Source organism: Lolium rigidum, chromosome 6, assembly GCF_022539505.1.
Source record: "Lolium rigidum isolate FL_2022 chromosome 6, APGP_CSIRO_Lrig_0.1, whole genome shotgun sequence".
In the NCBI taxonomy this organism is placed as follows: domain Eukaryota; kingdom Viridiplantae; phylum Streptophyta; class Magnoliopsida; order Poales; family Poaceae; genus Lolium; species Lolium rigidum.
Genome location: NC_061513.1, coordinates 213,159,810 through 213,176,859, shown reverse-complemented (window position 1 = coordinate 213,176,859; position 17,050 = coordinate 213,159,810).

The window sequence follows — 17,050 nt, the reverse complement described above, 5'->3', positions numbered from 1 at the left end:
ATATGACCATAATCACATGTGAGCTCCATTTTGATTCAAATTTGTTTTGAAATGAGTTGGCTTGATTTCAAAGGTGTTAATAAGTGTTTAGTAACCATTTACAAGTGATGGTGCAAACCAAAATGGCCTAGATCAAATATTGGTAAAAATGGCATAGGCCTTATGTGAGGGTGAAGAGGATTTTTAGAATTCCTTTTCTATTTTATTTTTATTTGACTAAGGGTGATCAAGTGATCATTGCTAGGGTTTTAGAATGAGAGTAACACACAAACAAGCATCATGGCAAAAGCACACTCAAATAAATTCATAAGGTGAGCTAATATGCATAGTCCTATATGATGAGAAAAAGTTTTTGTTGGCTCCAAAAATTTGGATTCTTGAATTCTCTCTCTCTTGTTCCTTTTATTGAAACTTGGGATGTTACAAACCCTTCCCCCTTACAAAAGATCTCGTCCCGAGATCTAGAGAAAACTAGGTACTAAAGAGATCTGGGTATTCCTTCTTCATGTCCTCCTCGCGTTCCCAAGTGGCTTCTTCTTCGGTGTGATTACTCCATTGTATTTTCAGGAACTTGATACTCCTGGTGCGGGTGGTCCTGAATGCTTCTTCAAGGATGCGAATAGGCACTTCGCGGTAGGTTAGATCCTGGTTGATATCAATGGCTCTGTGGTCGATGTTCTTGAATACTTCGGTCTTCTCAGGCACTTCTAGGCACTTCCGAAGTAGTGAGATGTGAAACACATTGTGTACGGCGGACATCTCTTCCGGCAGTTCTAGCTGATATGAGACTTCTCCTCGGCGACTCAGAATCTTGAATGGTCCGACATATCTGGGGGCGAGCTTTCCTTTGAGTTGGAATCTCTGCATTCCCTTGAGGGGTGAGACTTTGAGATACACAAAATCTCCGATCTCAAATGTCATCTCTCGGCGTCTCTTGTCGGCGTAGCTCTTCTGTCTTGACTGGGCGGTCTTGAGGTACTCGCGGATCTTGTGCACCTTCTCTTCGGCTTCGCGGAGAACATCGGGGCCGAAGACTTGACTATCTCCGACTTCCGACCAGTTCAGAGGGGTACGGCATTTCCTTCCGTACAGGACTTCAAAGGGGGCCATCTGTAAGCTGGCTTGGTAACTGTTGTTGTAGGAGAATTCTGCGTAAGGTAGGCAGTCTTCCCATTTGGATCCATACTCTAGCACACAGGCTCTTAACATATCTTCCGATGATCTGGTTGACTCTCTCGATCCGTCCGTCGGCCTGCGGGTGATAGGGCTGTGCTGAAATTCGGACGGGTTCCAAGTCCTTCATGTACTTTCGCGCGAATCTTGAGGTGAATTGCGATCCTCTATCTGACACAATTGACTTGGGGGTTCCGTGCAGGCTGACTATTCTGGAGATGTATAACTCAGCTAGTTTTGGGCCTTGGTATGTGGTCTTGATAGGGATGAAATGTGCAACCTTGGTCAATCTATCAATAACTACCCAAATGGAGTCATTTCCTCTGCTAGATTTGGGCAATCCTGTGATAAAATCCATACCAACAGAATCCCATTTCCACTCAGGAATCTGTAAGGGTTGCAGCAGTCCTGCGGGTCGTTGATGTTCTGCTTTGACTCGTTGACATATATCACACTTGGCGATGTAGCTTCCTATCTCTCGCTTCATTCCGTGCCACCAGAATTGCTCTTTCGAGGTCTTGGTACATCTTGGTTCCTCCGGGGTGAATGGAATATAGGGTGTCGTGAGCTTCCTTCGAGGATGACTTGCTTCAACTCCGAATCTGATGGTACGCACGAGCGTCCATTGTACCAAAGAACTTCTTCTTCATCTATGGTGAATCCTGGTGCCTTTCCTGCAGACTAGGCCGACTCTTTATTCCGTCAATGCCGGCATTTCCCTTCTGGGCTTCTTTTATCTGACTCATCAAAGTGGGTTGGAGTTCAATGCTGGCGAGGAATCCTTCGCTCACTAGCTCTAGTCTGAACTGTTCAAACTCTTGATACAGGCTTGGCTGCTCTAATGCGATCATGGAGTTTAACTGACACGGCAGTCTGCTCAAAGCATCCGCTACCACATTGGCCTTGCCAGGGTGGTAGTGAATTTCCATGTCGTAATCCTTGATTAATTCAATCCATCTGCGCTGTCTCATGTTCAGCTCCTTCTGGGTGAAAATGTACTTCAGGCTCTTGTGATCGGAATATATCTCGCATCGATTACCCATGAGGTAATGACGCCAAACCTTCAGGGCTAAAACTACGGCTGCTAACTCCAAGTCATGAGTTGGATAGCTCTGCTCATGTTGCTTCAGTTGCCTTGATAGGTATGATATCACCTTTCCTTCTTGCATCAACACACATCCAAGACCAATCTTGGAGGCATCACAATAGACATCGAAAGGCTTGGTGACATCGGGCATGATCAGAATTGGGGCTGTGGTTAATCTGAGCTTGAGTTGTTGAAAACTTTCTTCACATTTGTCATTCCAGTCAAACTTCTTGTCCTTCTTCAGCAGTTGAGTCATTGGTCTTGCGATGCTGGAAAATCCTTCAACGAATCTGCGGTAATATCCCGCTAATCCCAGAAATGCCCGGACTTCGGTCTGGGTGGTTGGGGCTTTCCATTCCTCAACGGTTTTGATTTTAGCGGGATCTACGGCAATTCCTCCTGCAGACAAGATGTGTCCCAGGAATCCTACTTCCTTCAACCAAAACTCGCATTTGCTAAACTTGGCATACAACTGATGCTGCCTAAGGGTTTCTAGAACCACTTCCAAATGTTGCTCATGTTCTTCTTCTGATTTGGAGTAGATAAGGATGTCGTCGATGAAGACAACGACAAACTTATCCAGAAAGTCCATAAAGATCTTATTCATGAGATTCATGAAGTAAGCGGGGGCATTGGTCAGTCCGAAGGACATGACATTGTACTCATACAGTCCATATCTGGTGGTGAAGGCAGTCTTTGGAATATCAGTTGCCCGGATCTTCAGTTGATGGTAACCTGTCCTCAAATCAATCTTCGAGAATACTTGGGCACCGGTCAGCTGGTCAAACAGGTCTTCTATCTTTGGCAAGGGGTATTTGTTCTTGATGGTGACATCGTTAAGCTTACGATAATCCGTAACCAAACGAGTGGCACCGTCTTTCTTATCCACAAACAAAACTGGTGATCTCCAAGGTGACGCACTTGGTCGAATCAAACCTTTGTACAGCATATCATCTAGTTGCTTCTTCAGTTCCACTAGTTCTGAGGGGTTCATGCTTGTAGGCTCTCCGGGCTATAGGTCCTGTTCCAGGGATTAACTCGATGATGAACTCGATATCCCGATCTGGGGGCATACCGGGTAGATCATCCGGAAACATATCAGGGTATCGACAAACGACCCTGATTTGATCCAGAGTTGGCTTAGCTACACTTTGGTTGCAGGTGAAATTTCTGGGTAGTTTTTCAGACAAGTGTTCTATTATTATTCCGGTGCTACTAGTCATGGTGATGGCCTTCTTGGCGCAGTCTATCAATCCATGATGTTTCGCCATCCAATCCATACCTAGGACTACTTCCAATCCTTTTGTTCCCGAACAATCAAGTTTGCATAAAAGTCTATTTCATGGATTACGATGGGCACATCTTTGCAAAATTTTCTAGCTTTAGTTGTTGATCCAGGTATTTGAACTACCATGACATGTTTCAAGCTGATTGGTTGAATCTTACTAGTGCACACAAAATCTTACGTAACGAACGAATGCGATGCTCCGAATCAAACAACACTCTTGCTGGTATTGAGTTAACAGAGAACATACCCAGCACCACGTCAGGTGCTTCCTGGGCTTCCTCAGCATTCATGTGGTAGAGGCGACCTCTGCGGTTGTGCGGGTTGTTGGGGGCGAACTTCTTGCCGGTGGAGACACGACGTTGCTGCTGAGCTGGTGGTGCGGGGTTGCCTGCGAGCTTGGCGAGCCTCTTGGGACACTCATTGGAGTAATGCCCCACTACACCACACTCATAGCAAGTGATGGTGGTCTTGTCCTGCTTGTTCGCGACGGGGATTGCATTGCTCCCGGTCCTGGGTGCGGTGTTGGTGTTGTTGGTGTTGTTGTTGGGGGCTCTTGGCGGAGCGCGGTTGAAGTTGTTGTTGGTGTTGTAGTTGCTGTTGTTGTTGTGGCCTCCTGGCCTGGGGTTTCCTCCACTCCGGTTCTGATAAACCGGACGTGACATCTGTGCATTGGGCTTGTTGGTCCTGAAGCCTCCGCCTGAGTTGGGGCGATACCTTGGGGCATTGCTAGGCCCACTCGGTTCATCATGCGGCGCTTGCGGTTCTCGCTGGCTTGGTGCAGTTTGCCCTCCATTTGGATGGCGGAGTCAACAAGGGCTTCGAGGTCGGCGAAGGGGATGTTGATCAACACAGTCTGCATCTCATCATGCAATCCATTCAGAAACCTTTCCTTCCTCTTCTCAGTAGTATCAGTCTCATCCGGGGCGTACCTTGACAGTGTGAGAAACTTGTCTCGGTATTCCACCACGGACATCCGGCCTTGCTTCAGTTCACGGAATTCATCTCTCATCTTCTTTATCAGACCCGGGGGCACATGGTACTTGCTGAATTTGAGCTTGAAATCTGCCCAAGTCATGAACTGTCCTGCGTTCATGGCACGGGTGCTTGTCCACCAAGCTCTTGCGGGTCCTGCTAAGTAGTGTGTGGCAAACAGCACTTTCTCATTCTCTTCAACTCCAGCTACTTCTAAATTGTTCTCCATAGTTTGGATCCAATCATCTGCATCAAGTGGTTCCTCAGTCTTGCTGAAAACTGGCGGGTTGGTATTCTGGAAGTTCTTGAGCTTGGATCCTGGATGATCATGGTGGCCTTGATTGTTGTTGACAAGCTGTTGAAGTGCTGCAATGTTGGCTTGCCTTTCAGCTCTTTCTGCTTCTCTATCTTCCAGCATAACTTGCAACATCTGCATCATAGCGTCTTAATTCGCGTTGCGAGTTGGAGGGGCCATCTGAGCATTGAGATAGATCACGAGATAAGAGGGAAATTTTTCTATGGCTTGTTTTGTGTTTAAGTTCAAAAAAAGCTTAAAACTTGAAGTCTTTTTATGATGACACAAACATACATTCATTCATAACAAACAACACACATTACAAGCTAACACACTAAGGGTTTTAAGAACCCTTCTTTCTCCAAGCTACGATACATTGGGGCGGGATACAACTCACACCTACGATAGTGCACAAGTGAACTACTCCTCATCCTCATCAACATCGATGGGGGTGAGTTCATCATCACCGTCGTCCAGGAAGTCGTAGTCTTCACCCTCGGTGTTCTCATCCTCCTCGAAGTCGTTGTCGTCACTCAGGTAGTTGCTTCCTCCCTGAATGTCTTCTCCATCTTCCTCCATCTTCTTCATCTGCTCCTCACGGGCCTTGACGGTGGCCTCGAGTGCTGCTATCTTCGCGCGGAGGCGAGTGATGGTGGCATCCCTCTTCGCCCGCTGGCGGCGGAGAGTCCTGCGGTCATTGGCGAGCATCTTGATGGCGTCGCCTTGCTCGATGATGCGGGCGTGAGTCTGGTTGGCGTACTCACGGGAGTGGTCGAGATCTCGCTGCGTGTGGTACAGCATGAAGTCAAGATGCTCCACATGGTGCTTCAGCTCCGGGTGGGATGACATGTCCATGGGCTCTCCGAGCAGAGTTACGCCTCGCGAGGTGAGAAAAGCGAGGGTGCTTGAGTGCCTCCCCGCTCATCCCGCACAAGCGTGCGAGTCCCTCCTGAAGGGCGCGGGCAAGTCCGTCCAGCCAGTTGCTCTCCATGAAGGAGAAGAGGATCCTCTCAGAAGTGGGAGGCTCCATCTTGCCCCTCAAATCCGCAGTGATGATCCACTGCAGTTCGCCTCCTGGCTGGTTCGCGATCTGGGCTCCGTGGAACTCCGGGTGCGGGCGACCAAGGTGGTCGGACAGGGCGTTGAGGTCGTGCTCGAAGATCAAGCTTCCCCCATTCCCGAGCTGGTAAAACTTCGTGTTCACGGGCTCCATCTGAAAGTGAAGTGAAGGATTAAGTTAGAGAAGTGAACAAGTGTGGCAAAATTTTAAGTATATTTCTAAGGAAGAACATGACTTCTCTTTTTCCAAAGAACTTAAAGAGAAGACGAAGATTTAAAATTTCAGAAATACTTCATTCATTTTTGAAACTAATTTTTCGAACGTCCATTTCTAACTAGGGTCTCCTAAGGTCAAACAATGGCTCGATACCAACTTGTCAACACCCGGATTTTTAAGTCCGAATGCCTATTATGTCATACATCGCAATCCCGGGAATATTGTTGTTGCGAGGCATAATAGTTAAGTATCACGATCATCATTCATTACAAACCATAATGTCTTACAACTTGGAATCACATGATCCATATTACACGAATAGTTGATCTATTGATCAACGAACAAACACAAGTTCATAGCGGAAGCGTAAGATACAAGGACTCTCTAGTCCACAGGCCAACGCTTGACGTTAGAAGCTCCTAGTTGTGGTAGACGTCCTGTTGATCGTCATCCTCGTACTGCTGCTCGGCTTCATAGTCTGGCCATTTGAATAGCCAAGGGACAAAGCCGTGAGTACTTTAAGTACTCGCAATCTAATACTAATGTAAGTACTAAACTTGCTATTGAAATGTTCTAAGCTCTAAGGTTATTTGCATAAAGCCAATTTTATTTGAATAGACATTTTTGTAAACAACTCCTCATGTGCTAACTAACTCAAGTGGGAACATTAGTGTCATTCCCACAACTCAGTTGTGATTCAAATCCCAAGTCACCGTTCAAGTTCAAAAAGATGTAAATTCTGATGACGGAAACAAAATGGCCTTTCCAACTGTCCATGACCGCGGACGCGGCTATTCGAATAGGTTTACACTCTGCAGAGGTTGCACACTTGTGCCACAACATTTGATTACATCCGTCAGGAATAACCCTGAATAATCGTAACTCAGTACGCGGATCATCAACCATAACCTTTCACTTACATATCCTAGTATAGGCACCTCTCCCCATGAGCTTGGCCTCCCAGTGAAGACCGACTGTCAACCTGGGAACTGCACGGGAGCTTGGGCCGGACATTCACCTCGTTTCACGTCATTTCTCATCATTTCTTTTGTTGTAGAGGCAGCTTTCGGCATAACCCCGATGACGCTTGTTTAGAGGGAACCCATACTAAGACACCTAAGTTTCCGGCTAAGCCTTACCCATAATCGGGTATTGTGGGGGTACTCAAAAATTGGAATGGTATCGCATCCAACTCAATCATCAGTTTTCGACCAAAATTACCAAGTCAATTTCAGGTCATATTCACCTTCAAAATCTTTCAATGGAAATGACTCATCATTCCAAGGTTTTCACCATCATCATTTCATAAACACATGTTCCCATCTAGAGTAGTCATTTTTAATTTAGCACTAGCATCTAAGTATGAGGGGTGCTAAGTACTTTGCTTTGCTTCTAGGCTAACCTTGATACTCTTGTACTAATCCAATACTAATCAAAGGAATCATAATTCAAAAGTACTTTGATAAAACAAAAGTAAATAAAGCTTGTAAAGTAAAACTGGGAGATAGGATCATAAGCATATGTGAATTTGTTCCAACTTTGCTTGCTTCTCATTTGAAATTGGGGATGAATTTGGGGTGGTGGCTTTGGGCAAAGTTGAAGTGCTTGATGTTGTCTTGGATGAGGTGAAAAGGTTTGACCCAGTGTAGAAGTGAAAAGTGAAAATCCAGGGGCTCAAAGTGGGCATCAGGGTAAAAATGGCACATATGACCATAATCACATGTGAGCTCCATTTTGATTCAAATTTGTTTTGAAATGAGTTGGCTTGATTTCAAAGGTGTTAATAAGTGTTTAGTAACCATTTACAAGTGATGGTGCAAACCAAAATGGCCTAGATCAAATATTGGTAAAAATGGCATAGGCCTTATGTGAGGGTGAAGAGGATTTTTAGAATTCCTTTTCTATTTTATTTTTATTTGACTAAGGGTGATCAAGTGATCATTGCTAGGGTTTTAGAATGAGAGTAACACACAAACAAGCATCATGGCAAAAGCACACTCAAATAAATTCATAAGGTGAGCTAATATGCATAGTCCTATATGATGAGAAAAAGTTTTTGTTGGCTCCAAAAATTTGGATTCTTGAATTCTCTCTCTCTCTTGTTCCTTTTATTGAAACTTGGGATGTTACACCACCCCTGGACTATGGGTCCATAGCAGTAGCTAGATGGTTGTCTTCTCCTCATTGTGCTATCATGTTAGATCTTGTGAGCTGCCTATCATGATCAAGATCATCTATCTGTAATCCTACATGTTGTGTTTGTTGGGATCCGATGAATACTGAATACTATGTCAAGTTGATTATCAATCTATCATATATGTTATTTATGTTCTTGCATGCTCTCCGTTGCTAGTAGAGGCTCTGGCCAAGTTGATACTTGTGACTCCAAGAGGGAGTATTTATGCTCGATAGTGGGTTCATGCCTCCATTAAATGCTGGGACGATGACGAGAAAGTTCTAAGGTTGTGGATGTCTTGTTGCCACTAGGGATAAAACATCGATGCTTTTTCTAAGGATATTTGTGTTGATTACATTACGCACCATACTTAATGCAATTGTCATGTTGTTTGCAACTTAATACGGAGGGGTTCGGATGATAACTCTGAAAGTGGGCTTTTTAGGCATAGATGCATGCTTGGATAGCGGTCTATGTACTTTGTCGTAATGCCACGATTAAATCTCATAGTACTCATCATGATATATGTATGTGCATTGTTATGCCTTCTTTATTTGTCAATTGCCCAACTGTTATTTGTTCACCCAACATCTGTTTATCTTATGGGAGAGACACCACTAGTGAACTGTGGACCCCGGTCCTATTCTTTACATCTGAAATACAATCTACTGCAATTGTTCTTTACTGTTCTTCGCAAACAATCATCATCATCCACACAATACGTTTAATCCTTTGTTTACAACAAGCCGGTGAGATTGACAACCTCACTGTTACGTTGGGGCAAAGTACTTTGATTGTGTTGTGCAGGTTCCACGTTGGCGCCGGAATCCCTGGTGTTGCGCCGCACTACACTCCGCCGTCATCAACCTTCAATGTGCTTCTTGACTCCTACTGGTTCGATAAACCTTGGTTTCTTACTGAGGGAAACTTGCTGCTGTACGCATCACACCTTCCACTTGGGGTTCCCAACGGGCGTGTGCTTTACGCGTCATCAATGGTCATGCCACATAGGATGAAAATATCTACATAGCTTGCCTTCTAAGCTATGCCACCTCATGCTCAAAGGATTGTTATGGATGAGAGCATGACAACCAAGCATCTTACTCATGAAACCAAAACACGAGTCACCCACCTATGTGTCATGATACTAGAGCTTGCCCAAGCCTATAAAAGGAGCCACACCCTTCATCCATTTGATCATCTAATACCATGCTACAAGGAAACCAAAACCTTGAGACCATCCATACATTAGCTAGGATCAAGATGAAGAAGCTAGGAGGTGGAGGCATACCACAAGATGCAGGTTTATCAGATTTCTTGAAGAAGAAGCTATAGAAGATTGCAAGGTAGAATTCCTAGGCAGACCATATATTTACAAGATCATATCATCATATTTTGAGTAGAGCCCTATGATGTGTCAAAGTATTGAGAAGTGAGAGAAGTTATAATATTAACCATAGCCATGTCCATACAAGAATACAAGAGAAGTACTAAACCCTACTTGATCAAGCCAACTCTTGATGTGAGGTGAGAACCTATTTTACTTATAATTCATTAGGAGAACCATGCCATGATCATCACACCTTGGTAATGATCATAAACCCTATGAATCTAGATGAGTGTGATGAGAGGAATAATAAAGAGGTATTAGGGAGGAATAAGTTGATCATGTATAATGCATGACCATGCCTTGTAGGTTTAGATGATAAGTTAAACCTATGTGATAAGTAGATATCATCCATCACATGAAATGATAGTTAAATCACTAGTAGCCAAACCTAGATCATTCCTCATATCTTGAGTGGAGGAGTAATGGCATTATATTTGAAACCTTGCTTATCCAAGCACTTGAGACAACCCTAGTATTGACTTGATCCAAGAATCATATCGATGGTGAGAAAGAGTAACTTTAGCCAATTAAGTATACCATAGCTTATGCCTATACCTAAACCCTAGTTTGTGAGTCACTTGGGATCATAAGTAGAACCTACCACACCTCATGTCCACTTATGCTTCAATTAGTGAAGCTTATGTAAAACCCTAGATCCTTCAACATTAGATTAAATCCACATAGAATAATGTTCCCTAACTTGTGTATCATGGATCACAAGTATAACCCAAGCCATATACACCTTGGCTTAAATACCAATTAGGTAAATGAAATTAAACCAATAATATATCAAATTCTATTTTTGCCTTCCAAGTGCCTTGCTTAGTTGACCAAATGGAGTAGTGTGTTATAATTTGGACCACCATCTTAGCAAGTGCATTAACCATGATGAGCATAGGATCTACCATAAGTAATTCAAGCTAAAGCTTACTAAAACAAGATTAGTGATCATAGAGCTGACCTAACCATTTTTCTAAATCCTTAGAAATAATTTGGCACATGAAATCATGAACCTCACATCATTTCAAAATTGAGAAACAAATCTAAAACAGAAATTTAAAACAAAAAGTAAGACAGAGATAGAAAAGGAGAGGAGGGGTTTACCTTGCCACCACAGCCCAACAGCAACCCATGAGCAGCCCAGCACCATCTCCACCCAACGGCCCAGCACAGCCCAACATACCCTGATACGTCTCCGACGTATCGATAATTTCTTATGTTCTATGCCATATTATTGATGATACCTACATGTTTTATGCACACTTTATGTCATATTCGTGCATTTTCTGGAACTAACCTATTAACAAGATGCCGAAGTGCCGATTGTCATGTTTCTGCTGTTTTTGGTTTCGAAATCCTAGTAACGAAATATTCTCGGAATTGGACGAAATCAAGACCCAGGGTCCTATTTTGCCACGAACCTTCCAGAAGACCGAAGAGCATACGAAGTGGGGCCACGAGGTGGCGACACCACAAGGCGGCGCGTGATGGCGTGTATTTCACACGTTCGTTGGGGAACCCCAAGAGGAAGGTATGATGCGCACAGCAGCAAGTTTTCCCTCAGAAAGAAACCAAGGTTTATCGAACCAGGAGGAGCCAAGAAGCACGTTGAAGGTTGATGGCGGCGGGATGTAGTGCGGCGCAACACCGGGGATTCCGGCGCCAACGTGGAACCTGCACAACACAACCAAAGTACTTTGCCCCAACGAAACAGGTGAGGTTGTCAATCTCACCGGCTTGCTGTAACAAAGGATTAACCGTATTGTGTGGAAGATGATTGTTTGCAAGAAAACAGTAAAGAACAAGTATTGCAAGCAGATTTGTATTTCGAGTATTAAAAGAATGGACCGGGGTCCACAGTTCACTAGAGGTGTCTCTCCCATAAGATAAAAGCATGTTGGGTGAACAAATTACGAGTCGGGCAATTGACAAATAGAGAGGGCATAACAATGCACATACATGTCATGATAAGTATAGTGAGATTTAATTGGGCATTACGACAAAGTACATAGACCGCCATCCAACTGCATCTATGCCTAAAAAGTCCACCTTCGGGTTATCATCCGAACCCCTTCCAGTATTAAGTTGCTAAGCAACAGACAATTGCATTAAGTATGGTGCGTAATGTAATCAACAACTACATCCTCGGACATAGCGCCAATGTTTTATACCTAGTGGCAACAGCACAACACAACCTTAGAACTTTCCATCACTTCGTCCCGAGTGTCAATGCGGGCATGAACCCACTATCGAGCATAAATACTCCCTCTTGGAGTTAAGAGCAAAAACTTGGCCAGAGCCTCTACTAATAACGGAGAGCATGCAAGATCATAAACAACACATATGTAATAACTTGATAATTAACATAACATGGTATTCTCTATCCATCGGATCCCGACAAACACAACATAGAGTATTACGGATAGATGATCTTGATCATGTTAGGCAGCTCGGAAGATCCAACAATGAAGCACAATGAGGAGAAGACAACCATCTAGCTACTTGCTATGGACCCATAGTCCGAGGGTGAACTACTCACTCATCACTCCGGAGGCGACCATGGCGGTGTAGAGTCCTCCGGGAGATGAATCCCCTCTCCGGCAGGGTGCCGGAGGAGATCTCCGAGAATCGCCCGAGATGGGATTGGCGGCGGCGGCGTCTGCGGAAGGTTTTCCGTATCGTGGTTTTTCGCATCAGGGGTTTCGCGACGGAGGCTTTAAGTAGGCGGAAGGGCAGAGTCGGAGGGCTGACGAGGGGCCCACACCATAGGGCGGTGCGGGCCCCCCCTTGGCCGCGCCGCCTTGTGGTGTCGCCACCTCGTGACCCCACTTCGTATGCTCTTCGGTCTTCTGGAAGGTTCGTGGCAAAATAGGCCCCGGGTCTTGATTTCGTCCAATTCCGAGAATATTTCGTTACTAGGATTTCTGAAACCAAAAACAGCGAGAACAACGAAGCGGCACTTCGGCATCTTGTTAATAGGTTAGTTCCAGAAAATGCACGAATATGACATAAAGTGTGCATAAAACATGTAGGTATCATCAATAATATGGCATGGAACATAAGAAATTATCGATACGTCGGAGACGTATCAGCGCGGCCAAGGGGGGGCCCGCGCCGCCCTATGGTGTGGGCCCCTCGTCAGCCCTCCGACTCCGCCCTTCCGCCTATTTAAAGCCTCCGTCGCGAAAACCCTATTACGGAGGACGAAACCCACGAAAACCTTCCGAGCCGCCGCCATCGCGAAGCCAAGATCCGGGGGACAGGAGTCTCTGTTCCGGCACCTGCCGGAGCGGGGAAGTGCCCCGGAAGGCTTCTCCATCGACACCGCTGCCATCTCCACCGCCATCTTCATCACCGCTGCTGCTCCCATGAGGAGGGAGTAGTTCTCCATCGAGGCTCGGGGCTGTACCGGTAGCTATGTGGTTCATCTCTCTCCTATGTACTTCAATACAATAATCTCATGAGCTGCGTTACATGATTGAGATTCATATGATGATGCTTGTAATCTAGATGTCACTATGCTAGTCAAGTGAGTTTTACTTATGTGATCTCCGGGAGACTCCTTGTCCCACGTGTGTAAAGGTGACAGTGTGTGCACCGTGTGGGTCTCTTAGGCTATATTTCACAGAATACTTACTCACTGTTATGAATGGCGTAGTGAAGTGCTTATTTATATCTCTTTATGATTGCAATGTGTTTTGTATCACAACTAGCGTAGTGGCCCGCGCACATGCACAGGCAACATATTTAAAATAAATTAAAATGCATATTATATACATTTTGAGGACATGCAAATAATATATAATATATCTACCCCTTTTAGAAGTGTTTGTTTTATTTCAGAAATATTAACATAAGATTAGTTTGAAAGGGGTGATTGAGAACATGGAAGTAGAGTGGAAATGAAAAAACAAATCAAGATTCGAAAATTATCACTTTTTACTCCCATGCTAGCTTTAAACTGTACGCCTACTTTTTGTAGCTAACCAAAATAAATTTTATTTTCTTCTCCCGCGCCCAAAACCCTCTCAACGGCATTGCTACACCTTAGCACGAACAACTATACATTTATAATGATATAAGTAAGTACAAAACTAAAGAGTTACTCGACTCAAAAGTTCAGTGGTAAACCAACCTACACATAAATATTATGAGACAAATATGATTTTAAGTAATATGTACCTGGGACGGGGTGAGAGCTGCAAATACTTCAGCTGTCATATTTAAAACAAACAACTATATGAAAAACATATTTTATAAAAGATGTGACTACTTGCTACCAGAAGTAGGAGTTGCGATAAACAAATTTAAGCGTCCAAAAGGTTGTAAACTTAGATAATCGATCGTGTAACCGCGCATAAAAATCAATGGATCCATGGTATGGAAGTACCTCATCTCGTCTATATCCATAATATAAATTAATTGCATTACCACTACTGTAGCACATCATTTTTGTTGTTAGCGTTTTTTACGGAGTATTACTAACCACCAAATTGGCACTTTATGGAAACAACTTTATCCGTCAAGATGCACATGATACATCTGGTGCCTATAATAACACACAAAAATGTATAAAAGGAAACACAACCGAAGATATCAAGGTAAGTCATAGCGTGATTATACAATGAAAATACCGCTGCTTGCAGAATGGAGTCGATGATTTCTATCCAGTGCCAGATGATATTACTTTATTTTAGAAACAAATCGAGTAATATAAAGCCGCTTGTTATTTCGATTACATACCTGTTGTTTGGTCTTTTCGGCTATCCATGTTTGGCCATTGGTGTCCGTGTAGACCTCCCAAACTTGAAGAAAGTAAAACACAATTTATATTTCATGCTTAAATTCAGAAAAATTGAGTTGTCGAGAAAATGAATCCAAGAGGAATAAAGATACAGTATCCATGGATGCGGCTAAAATATAAAAATTGTCTAGATTTTCTGCAAGTATTTTTTTATTTATAGAAGAGTCTCATCAAACCTGGACGATTCTCACTGGGGCAGCAAACTGGGGAGGATATTATACCTTAGTACACAAAGAGGGTCTAACAGTTTTCATGATTTTTTGAGAGAAATAGAAAATGCTAAGAAGAAGAATAAAGATAAACAGTATAGTTGGATGGGGTAATTCATGATCTTAATTCTGAACTTATAATATAAAAATTGTCTGGATTGTGTGCAAGTATTTTTAATGATACAAGAGTCTGATCCAACCTGAACATTTCTCATTGGGGAAGAAAGATGGCGGATGAAAGAGGGTGCAACAATGTTAATGATTTTTTGAGAGAAATAAAAAAGATAAGATTATTTTTCTAGAGAACAGGAGTAGAAGTAGTTGTGACAAATAGGGCGTAAAATTACACATTCTATCATGAATCAAATCGTCCATACAAATTAACTTATCCATGATATCTTGCAGTACTGGTCTCTTCTATATCCATCAAATTAATTAATGGATTATTCATACTGTAGCTAATCAATTCCATTGACCGAGCTACGGCAGCTTGCCGAGCCGTGTTCAAATTTAGCTGCCATATATCCCGCATACATGGACAGATGTACATGGACAAACTTAAATTAGTCACCGATACTAGCTATAACATCCGATGTTTTAGAGCAGATCATAGGTCAGGCCACTTGCATACCTGCGAGGCTGCAGCTACATGTCCAATTTTCCATCGAGGGCACGGACCAACCCTACCGGTGCTAGATTATCCCGATGACATACCTAGGCTGTTCTCTCATGCATGGACGTTGCCGATCCGGCGAGCTGGATTGATTCTCTGCAACACGTACTTCGATCGCGGAAGACCAGAAGGCGCTAGGTGCTCGGTCGTGCCTTTTTCTCCTACATCCGGCAGAGCGCCGCCGCTGTAAGGGCTTAACACAGATTAGCAGTGAGATAGGAAAAATTATGGAAGACTGAAAAGAGCTATAGGTGCTCAGTCGCGAGAAACAACAGAGGCATGATTCATGTGCCATGATGCTTCCTCCCGTTTCTCTCGTACGTGATATAGAGCGCCGCCGTCAACGCATCGAGGTTAGTACCTGGTCTCTTCTATATCCATCAAATTAATTAATGGATTATTCATACCGTAGCTAATCAATTCCATTGACCGAGCTACGGCAGCTTGCCGGGCCGTGTTCAAATTTAGCTGCCATATATCCTGCATACATGGACGGATGTACATGGACAAACTTAAATTAGTCACCGATGCTAGCTATAACATCTGATGTTTTAGAGCGAGATCATAGGTCAGGCCACTTGCATACTGCAGGCTGCAGCTACATGTCCAATTTTCCATCGAGGGCACGGACCAACCCTACCAGTGCTAGATTATCCCGATGACATACCTAGGCTGTTCTCTCATGCATGGACGTTGCCGATCCAGCGAGCTGGATTGATTCTCTGCAACACGTACTTCGATCTGGAAGACCAGAAGGCGCTAGGTGCTCAGTCGTGCCTTTTTTCTCCTACGTCCGGCAGAGCGCCGCCGCTGTAAGGGCTTAACACAGATTAGCAGTGAGATAGGAAAAATTATGGAAGACTGAAAAGAGCTATAGGTGCTCAGTCGCGAGAAACAACAGAGGCATGATTCATGTGCCATGATGCTTCCTCCCGTTTCTCTCGTACGTGATATAGAGCGCCGCCGTCAACGCATCAGGTTTTGACATGACGGGAAAAATTAGGGATAGGACAGAAGCAACGTTTCGTTTTTATGGCATTGGTGGGTAATTTACATGAAGTTAGATCTAACGGATGTATTATTGTAATCCCGAAAATAAAAGGCCAGATGTTTCTGATTATTGTGGGAATTTCTAGATAATTCTCTAATTTCTGGTTAGCTCGTAATTTACTTTTAATATATAATAGATTTATCTATGTGCTACTCTAGTGATGTTATTAAAGTAGTTTATTCCTCCTGCACGGTGTAATGGTGACAGTGTGTGCATCCGTGTTAGTACTTGGCGTATGCTATGATCATGATCTCTTGTAGATTGTGAAGTTAACTATTGCTATGATAGTATTGATGTGATCTATTCCTCCTACATAGTGTGAAGGTGACAGTGTGCATGCTTGTGTTAGTACTTGGTTTAGTCGTGTCGATCTTTCTTGCACTCTAAGGTTATTTAAATATGAACATTGAATTGTGGAGCTTGTTAACTCCGGCATTGAGGGTTCGTGTAATCCTACGCAATGTGTTCATCATCCAACAAAAGAGTGTAGAGTACGCATTTATCTGTTTCGTTATGTAATCAAAGTTGAGAGTGTCCACTAGTGAAAGTCTATTCCCTAGGCCTTGTTCCTAAATACTGCTATTGCTGCTTGTTTACTTGTTTCTATGCGTTACTACTGCTGCGTTACTACTTGCTGCGTTACTCTTGCTTGTTCT